Genomic DNA, 10843 nt, shown 5'->3' with positions numbered 1-10843 from the left:
CTGTATATTCTAACAGTAGAATATCTACAGAAGTCTGTATACTCTAACAATAGAATATCTACAGAAGTCTGTATACTCTAACAGTAGGACATCTACAGAAGTCTGTATAGTCTAACAGTAGAATATCTACAGAAGTCTGTATATTCTAACAGTAGGATATCTACAGAAGTCTCTATACTCTAACAGTAGGACATCTACAGAAGATTGTAAACTCTAACAGTAAGACATCTACAGAAGTCTGTATACTCTAACAGTAGGAAATCTACAGAAGTCTCTATATTCTAACAGTAGGACATCTACAGAAGTCTGTATACTCTAACAGTAGAATATCTACAGAATTTTGTGTACTCTAACAGTGGGACATCTACAGAAGTCTGTATACTCTAACAGTGGGATATCTACAGAAGTCTGTATATTCTAACAGTAGGACATCTACAGAAGTCTGTATACTCTAACAGTGGGATATCTACAGAAGTCTGTATACTCTAACAGTAGGATATCTACAATAGTCTGTATATTCTAACAGAAAGATGTCTACAGAAGTCTGTATATTCTAACAGGAAGATGTCTACAGAAGTCTGTATACTCTAACAGTAGGACATCTACAGAAGTCTGTCTATTCTAACAGTAGGACATCTACAGAAGTCTGTATATTCTAACAGTAGAATATCTACAGAATTATGTATGCTCTAACAGTAGGATATCTACAGAAGTCTGTATATTCTAACAGTAGAATATCTACAGAATTCTGTATACCCTAACAGTAGGATATCTACAGAAGTCTATATATTCTAACAGTGGGATATCTACAGAAGTCTGTATACTCTAACAGTAGGACGTCTACAGAAGTCTGTATACTCTAACAGTAGGATATCTACAGAAGTCTGTAAACTCTAACAGTGGGATATCTACAGAAGTCTGTAAACTCTAACAGTGGGATTCTACAGAAGTCTGTATACTCTAACAGTAGGACATCTACAGAAGTCTGTATACTCTAACAGTAGAACATCTACAGAAGTCTGTATACTCTAACAGTAGAATATCTACGGAAGTCTGTATATTCTAACAGTAGGACATCTACACAAGTCTGTATACTCTAACAGTAGAATATCTACAGAAGTCTGTATATTCTAACAGTAGGATATCTACAGAAGTCTGTATACTCTAACAGTAGGACATCTACAGAAGATTGTAAACTCTAACAGTAAGACATCTACAGAAGTCTGTATACTCTAACAGTAGGAAATCTACAGAAGTCTGTATATTCTAACAGTGGGATATCTACAGAAGTCTGTATACTCTAACAGTGGGATATCTACAGAAGTCTGTATACTCTAACAGTAGGACATTTACAGAAGTCTGTATACTCTAACAGTAGAACATCTACAGAAGTCTGTATACTCTAACAGTAGGACATCTACAGAAGTCTGTATATTCTAACAGTAGGACATCTACAGAAGTCTGTATACTCTAACAGTAGAATATCTACAGAATTCTGTATATTCTAACAGTAGGACATCTACAGAAGTCTTTATATTCTAACAGTAGAATATCTACAGAATTCTGTATACTCTAACAGTAGGACATCTACAGAAGTCTGTATACTCTAACAGTAGGACATCTACAGAAGTCTGTATATTCTAACAGTAGGACATCTACAGAAGTCTGTATATTCTAACAGTAGAATATCTACAGAATTCTGTATATTCTAACAGTAGGACATCTACAGAAGTCTGTATATTCTAACAGTAGGACATCTACAGAAGTCTGTATAGTCTAACAGTAGAATATCTACAGAAGTCTGTATACTCTAACAGTGGGATATCTACAGAAGTCTGTATACTCTAACAGTAAGATATCTACAGAAGTCTGTATACTCTAACAGTAAGATATCTACAGAAGTCTGTATACTCTAACAGTAAGATATCTATAGAAGTCTGTATACTCTAACAGTGGGATATCTAGAGAAGTCTGTATACTCTAACAGTATGACATCTACAGAAGTCTGTATATTCTAACAGTAGAATATCTACAGAAGTCTGTATACTCTAACAGTGTAATCTGTAATTTCAAACTTTATGAATAACAGAAATTGTTATGCAAATTTATCATTAGATAAGAAAAGTATATAAAACTACTTGTAATAACAAAACAATGGTTTACACAAATATATCATTTCACAGATAATGTATGCAAAATTATTTAAAATTTTAGCTAGTACCCTTAATTTAGAAAATACATTTTAAAATGTCACAAGCATGAATATTTCGACCTATGTTCTATTCAATAATTATAGGTGAGTGTTTTTGGAAAGGTGTTTTGCTTTGAAATGTGTGAGTGTCACGCATAAACCACTATCAAAGCAAGATGTGATTATTTGTATACTTTAATGTTGCATGTATGTAAAAATAAGAGTTGGTTCATAAAGGACACGGGACGCTATTGGCTATATACCGCCGAGATTTTTTTCATTTTTTCAACTTTCATACTATGCTTAATTATTCTTTTTATTTACACAACTAGGATGTTCTTCTAATCCCACTTAGATGAAAATGACGTAATATTTTATTATGATGTCATGAATATACGCTAAAGATGAGCTGTTTAGCGGAATCTGTTGATTTGAAATAAATTATGAATAAACTTTAGCAAAAACTAATACTTTTGCATGCAACAACCAGATTTATATTTTGCATGTTTAATTATCCATTAATATTCTTCTTTCATTATCAATATGGTGTCGGTTGTTGGCTGCAAACAATTAATATGAATTTTAAAAAAGAATGAATGCGAAATCGGCTGTTTTCGATACACAAAGTCAATATTTTGCATGTTATAGAACTGGGGAAAAAAAACTTTTGCATGCAACAACCAGATTTATATTTTGCATGCTTAATTATCCATTAATATTCTTCTTTCATTATCAATATGGTGTCGGTTGTTGGCTGCAAACAATATTAATTTTAAAAAAGAATGAATGCGGAAATCGGCCGTTTTCGTTACACAAAGTCAATATTTTGCATGTTATAGAACTGAAGTAAACTGTTCCATCATTTAACCTCATAAACTTTTACTTTCTTTGCGATTTAATAAATACATGTATGTCCAGTCAAACAATTAATGCGTTACCTAGTTTGCCATAAAAACCTGCACCCAATAAATGCAGATGATGTCTGCCTTTCGAGTCACGGAGGCGGATCAAAAATCCACCGCATGATGAATGGAAATTATTCTACTTTCGTTTTTAAAGGTCACGGGAATGTGTTTGGACGTCCTGTCTTTTCAAAATAAGATTATTTAAGAATAAATTGCATTAAAAAAATAATTAAATCAAAGACACACATAGACCTTTAATAACTCGAATTTATTTTCTTTTTCCAAAAATCGGACCAAAATTCGTTCATTTTCGGCAAAAATGGGTACTGATACGTAATATCTCAAGAGCTAGATAGTTGGGATGTCTGTTACATTTTTCGCTAAATTTTAAACTATCTTTTATACAAATATATCAAATATAATGCGGGTTTTTTTTTAAAGCAGTTTTCTTACATCATTTTTTACGTACATGCATGTATGTATATATGATGTATGTTGAAATTAAATATTACTACATTAGTAATTAGATATTGATTCCAAAGGTTGTTAAAACGGTTTAAATTAAAAATAAAATAACAGCAAATCATTATTTATATCTTCCAGCGAGATGTGGTTTCTTTAAAACGTCGAAAACCTGTGATCAATTTGAAACTTCGACCATTGTGGTGGCAAATTTTTTTTCTATATAGCATATGATTGATTGATTGAATACTGTTTAACGCCCCTCTTGAGAATATTTCACTCATGGAGACCTCACCACTGCCGGTGAAGGGCTGCACAATTTAGGCCTATGCTCGGCGCTTATGACCATTGAGCAGGGAGGGATCTTTATCGTGCCACACCTGCTGTGACACGGGACCTCAGTTTTTGCGGTCTCATCCGAAGACCGCCCCATTTAGTCACGTCTTACGACAAGCAAGGAGTACTGAGGACTTACTCAAACCCGGATCCCCACGGGTTCATATATACATGTATATGTAATAGATGCACATTTACAGGTACACATATATAACAAAGGTAATTGGGCAGGATGAACATGTGTATATATACATGTATAGATATAAATATTCAGACACCGTAGTATCGAGGAAGGGTTGCCCCTCCACTTTGAGGGGAGGGGGGGGGGGTGATGTTGACCATTCCCTTGCTATGGGAACAACTTGACCAGCCTAATGACACTTCAACTTTTATCAATCTTATAAAATATATAATATATATGTTGTGATGATTGTTACTAAAAGTTTATATTAGTATTGACGTACGCCCCCTCCATGAATAGGAATACTGGAGTATAACCGTAAGGTGATGTAGACACCTCTCTCTCTCTCTCTCTCTCTCTCTCTCTCTCTCTCTCTCTCTCTCTCATGTCAAGGTGTTCTGGATAGGTCAGGCCCGCACATTGAAAAACGAAAATACATGCATGATATTTATTAAATTCATTTTTATAAAAGGTCTGTTGTAGTTACATATACTGTCTCTTGGAAACAGACACGTAGCATCATTTATCGGGGGGGGGGGGGGGGGGGGGGGGGGGTCGAAACATAAGTTGGTAGTTAATTAGCAAATGAAAAAAACCTTTCTGCCTGATCTTCGAATTCTTAAATCGTCGGGGAGTGGAGGGTTATCCTTCGCTACATGGGTTCAATTAATAATTTAAGCCTATTTTTTTCTCATTCAATACTACTATCAAGAATATGGGGGGGGGGGGGGGTCACTCAATATATCCTTATTCGCATATGAAAATAAGTGCCTGGGAAAAGCAGTTACATATACCACATTGTCTATACATGTACTCAAACAACTTCCCAGAGTCCGTTCTAGATTTGGACTGAATGTCGGTGCATGCAATGACATGCCCACTGACTAATGTATTTTCATTTATCAAAGATGAACACTTTATGGAGAGAGAGAGTTGGAACTACTTTGTTGACCATTTAGGGGAATGTATGTATATAAACACGGACACATTTTTGTGAGGCTTTTAAATGCATTTGCTATATGAAATATACCATCTGAAGTTACATGCATATTACTTGACGTGTTTTACTGTACCCAAGAAAATGATATCCCATTCATGCAACATAAATTTGTATCGTTTAGTATGTTCATTTACCACACTTTATTCAATATATTTTGTAAATACCCACAGCAGGCAGACATATTTTATTCGTATGTACTGTAACATGTATATTGCATACACATGTAAGCAGACCTGTTATATAGTCCTTGGTGTACATGGCATAACAAGTAAGTTTATCCAACTCAATCGACGTTTTTAATCAAAGTGTTAATATTTATGACCAAAAAACAAAACCAGGAAAAAGAAAATTCAAAAGCCATTTTATTTTTCATATTTCATTTGAATAGGAGGACATCGAACAGCACCTTCGAAAATATGATTGCGTTCTACTGAACAATTTTTGACAAATATACGCATTATTTTCCTCACTCTAATTAACACAAGATTCTTCCGCAAAATGTCTATGACCACGATAAAGTTACATGTAAATGAATTATGTATTTTCCATAGCATGCCAGTTTTCAATTGTCTTTGATCTCAATGAGTATTTGTATATAAAAAGTCAAAATTGTAACTTTTAGAAAAATATTCTAGAAGAATCAGAGGACTGTAAATCCTATAAGGTCGATGACGTCGTTCCGAAAAAGCGACCGTCGGAAGATAGCGTCAGAGTTAACAATGCAATATTGTAACGTTATTTTCTCAATATCAGCAACAAGTAAATGGTACATGTTATATATGAATGAAACGAGAAAATTATCACCTTTCTACTTGCAAAATATGATCGGTTTTTGAAGCGCGGCCAATTTTGGCCAATAACGTCCCTTGTTCTTTCACACATGTTATCTTGACGAATATGTTGATTGATTTTAAAGAGAGAGAGTAAGAATATCAACAGCATGTCGTCATATTCCAAAGTTGAATCATATGTTGACTTGTCGTCCTTCCTCTTCAAATTTCAACACAAAAATCAATGACTTATATTGAAGAATTTTAGAATTTTAGGGAGAAATTATTGATGTCAAACCTAGTCCTTTGCAAGAACAGATTCACTTTTAATGAAACACATAATTTGAACTAACGGTAAATTCACATCATTTTTTTTCGCTGTTATCTTACCTCATACATAACGATCTCAGTCTACGTATAAAAATGTCACAACCGAGGATCGTGTTCAGCATATTCAACGTGTACTTTTTGGTTCAAATTCTAATGGCATTTTACGATATATCAAATTCGTGTTACTGATTCAGGTAAGTACTGCCAGTTTTAAGACGAATTGGTGTTTGAATATCTTTGTTTATATGGTACAGATGTGGGTCAATGATGTAGCTATGTTCTAATTCATAACTTGCATGCATAGATTTTAATCAGCGAGAGACATTGCAGCTATATAGGTCACAAAAATAATTGATTGAAAATTGGAATTTCATTTCTGCAATGATACGTACAAAGCCCAAAAATGTGTAATATCCCTCCTCTACGGTCAATTTGAAGTGTTTCCACGACAGTCGTCATTCGTGGTGTACCATACATAGTGCATGTAGACAACCTAGCAGTGTATCAGACGAAAAGCTTATTGCTTTAGCAAAAAAATCTATCACTTTTCATTGATGCTGACATTTTCTTTGATACTCTTGTCATGCTTGTTGTGGCCTTCAATTCGACATTTAGATATCTCGACGACGTTTTGTCTATTAACAATAATAACTTTCATTCATATATCGATTCGATATATCCCTGTGCGCTCGAAATATAAGACACCACAGAGTCGTCCACTTCTGCTTCATACTTAGATATTTTATTGAAAGTAGACATTAACGGCAAACTGATAACTCAGCTGTATGACAAACGGGATGATTTCTGCTTCTCAATCGTCAACTTCCCATATTTATGTAGTAATATTCCATTATCACCTGCATATGGTGTTTATATATCTCTATTGATTCGATACACTAGAGATTGTTCTGCGTATGGTCAGTTTTTAAATCGAGGCAAGCTACTGACAAACAATTTGATGGTACAGGGGTTTGAACAGTCTTGGTTGAAGTCGGCATTTCACAAATTCTATGGTCGATATAATGATCTAGTTCGTCAATACAACCTATCATTGGGTTAAATGCTGTCTGACGTGTTTCATACCGATTGTTAGGCTGTTCTTGGCACACTGATTTTGACTACGGATAACTCCGTTTACCTTATCAGGATATAGGGATGACGGTGGGTGTGACCGGTCGACAGGGGATGCTTACTCCTCCTAGGCACCTGATCCCACCTCTAGTGTGTCCAAGGGTTCGTGTTTGCCCAACTATCTATTTTGTATTGATTATAGGAGTTATGAGATTGATCACTGATCGCTGTCTTCACCTTTCATACTTATATAGACGAACAACTTTAAAATTAAGAAAAGTACTAATACTTAGTCAAAGTACTATGTTAAACATTCGCCAAAGAACAGCTGAACAAAAGGGGCTAAAACTAATAGCCTGTGTTATCCAACTCCGACCTTCAACACAAATAGAATCAGATTTACCCTTACCTATTGATTAGGTAAATAGATTGATTAGGGATTTCAAGTTTTAGCAGCATTCTTCATGTACAGCATTACATACCACTCAGAATTCATAGAGGCTGGCCTCAAACTTCCAGCGGGTCATAGTTTAATCATCTGACATTTGTCATTCTTCTGTCGAAAAACATTTCATTTCGACAATATCTTCAATGCCTTTCCTGTAGCCATTGAAAAGCTTGTGAGCTTGTAATATCTGCGTAAATAAATGGTGCAGTCATTAAAGCATTTCTAGTATATGTAACAGGTTTGTAGTTTCATAATAAGCAACTCCTGTATGGGTTCAGGGAATTTAATATCACAGTGAAGGATATCTCACATGCACATATTTTTACAGCCCTGCAATACAGGTAAAATAACAATAATATGATATCACAGAGTGCATTAATTAATAATTGACAATATTACTTATATGATTAATGAATGTAATTTCCATCAAGATAAATGTATTACTTGTATCAAAATCACAATAAAGGGAGACAACTCTTAAAGTTACATATACTGGTATGAACAGATTTCTCCCATAGTCATAAGAATACATTATCATTAAAACTTAAATCATATATTTACCATTCTATGGGAAGAGGCTTCCACATACAAGTACAGGGTATATATATCTATGTGGATATGTACATGGACTCTGTAATTTACATACAATAGTCTAAAAATACTATTTATTAAAGTTAGACTCAATTGCTCACTCCGAACAAGTTAATCAAATATTCTGATTATAAAATAAAGTGTAACTTGATAGATTCACCAATTTACTCTAAATATAAGCAATTGATTCATGAAATCAAAGAGCTTTAAACAAAACTATCATTCTTTGTAGATCTAGCCTTTCTCTCAGTTAATATTTAGTGCAAAAGGAATCTCATTAAATCTGCAAAAATATATATAGACTGGAAATATTAATTGACATTTACCAATAAGGATAATTAGTAATGAATTACTTACCAGAAAAGAAGGAAAAGTCTTTCTAGAAGGTCTTAGTCAATGTTGTCGATATGAAGTCTGTCCTCTCTCAAAACTAGACAAAGAATGCTCAATTTTGGCGGTAAAACCCAATGACCAAAACAATAAAAACCAACCAAAAGCAACTTCACAAAACACAACCAATGAAGTTCAAGAGCACTACAAGACCTTTGACATATGCCTTAAGGTAATGACTATTAAATGTGTTCACCTATATATGTACATGTAAGGGCTAGAGAAATAAAGGAGTGGATCTAGGGTTTTCTAAAGTAAAATACATTGAAGCATATATCTATAGCAAAATTTATTCATTAACCCAAAGATCACTCTATTACATATATGAAAGGTGAAGATAACGAACAGATATCATATACCTAGTAGTGTATCAGCGCTGATACACCTATCTTGGCTAGGGTGAGACAGCTGCAAGTAGGTAGGGCTGTCTCGCCCTAAGGGCTGAGATATCTCTGTCTCGGCCCGTTGTCAAGGGGCTGTCTCGCCCTCAAATTTCAAATGGCTATTTCTTCTTTAATCTTTTGAAATCTAACATAACTACATGAAAAAATGATGTTAGACACAATTTTTTTCAAATATAATACTTTCTTCCACGACAAAATTTAATTTAAACAGAAAAATTAAATAAAAACGTTTTCAAAAACAGCGCTAAATTGTAGTGAGTATCTAAGCAAAGGGGGGTAACCCAAGTAACAATTGTTTATTTAGAACAATAACACGTTTAACTTCATTTTTAAAAAAACAATCAACGTTCTAGGCGACAGAAAACAGTAGGAGGATTATGGAGGGTGATACTAAAGCATTATTAGACATTCCCGGTCCTAATGGAGATCAAAATGTTAATTTACGGTAATTTTGATGTAGAAAATTAAAACGATTTCTGAAATCTAAAATCCCGAGGACTTGGCAATAAAACGAGAAAAGCAGAACCAATATCTTCCGACGTTTTTCAACGACTTATAGATGCTAAACAGTAAAAAAAAAAACTTACTTCAATATAAGGTAACATTCCCTAAGCAAATAAATAGCAGCATCAGATCTGTAAACATTCCCGTTCATACGATGACGCCACGTAAACAAAGTTCTACAACTCTTACAAATTATATGAAATAATGAAAACGGGCGAGTTTGGTAAATCCGAAAAAAGAAATAAAAATAATTCACTTATTTCCAATTTTAGTATTCATTAGCAAGCCCCTAGGAGCTGCTTAATAGTATATACATGTACATGAACAGCACAGCGATAGATATGACGAGTTTCTCAGCCAAGCAGTTCAGAAACGTTCAGATTGTAGACCACATGAGGGGATGTCCATGATTAATCATCCAATTATTGTGACCAGCAGTGGAATAAAGCTACAAAACCCAGACTTTAGCATGTTTCACAATGCCAATAGTACTGGAAACATAACCATTAAAGTAAACTCACTGAAGGAATGAAATAGTCAAATATCGTTGTACAGTATACCATGTATTTATGTTTGGGTCAATACCCCCCCCCCCCCAATTTTTTAAAAAATGTTTATCAACTTGTTGTGTTTTAGGTATATGATATAAACAATATCACACTCTAATGTTGATCTCGGACCTGGGATTGCCCCTCGAGTGATCTCGGGCCGAGATCAACTCTCGGGGCCAATCCCAGGTCCGAGATCAACATTAGAGTGTGATATTCTATATTTATCAATCTCATAACTCCAATAAGCAATACAAAATAGAGTTGGGCAAACACGGACCCCTGGATATACGAGTGGTGATATTGGGTGCCTAGGAGGAGTCAAAATAAGTGTGTCAAGAACGGCCTAACAATCAGAATAAAACACGACAGACAACATTTGACCCAATGACAGGTTATATTGACAAATTATATCATTATAACGACCATAGAATTAGCGAAATGCTGACTTTAAACGAAACTGATGAAACCCCTGTAACATGAACTTGTTTGTCAGTAGCCTGTCTGGATTCGAAAACTGATCATACGCAGAACAAACTCCATAGACTTTAAATCATCGCATTTTTTTTTTCAATATTCCACTTGAAAAAGAAGATAGTGAACAGCAACCAATAGAGTGAATACTATAAAGAATCACCTGGATCCGCCCCTGACCTTTCCTGATCCATTGAATAACGTTGATGATACTAGTCTGTTCTTACAAGTTTTGTAT

This window comes from Ostrea edulis, chromosome 7, assembly GCF_947568905.1.
Source record: "Ostrea edulis chromosome 7, xbOstEdul1.1, whole genome shotgun sequence".
NCBI classification, from domain to species: domain Eukaryota; kingdom Metazoa; phylum Mollusca; class Bivalvia; order Ostreida; family Ostreidae; genus Ostrea; species Ostrea edulis.
Note: the sequence above shows the minus strand (reverse complement) of the source record.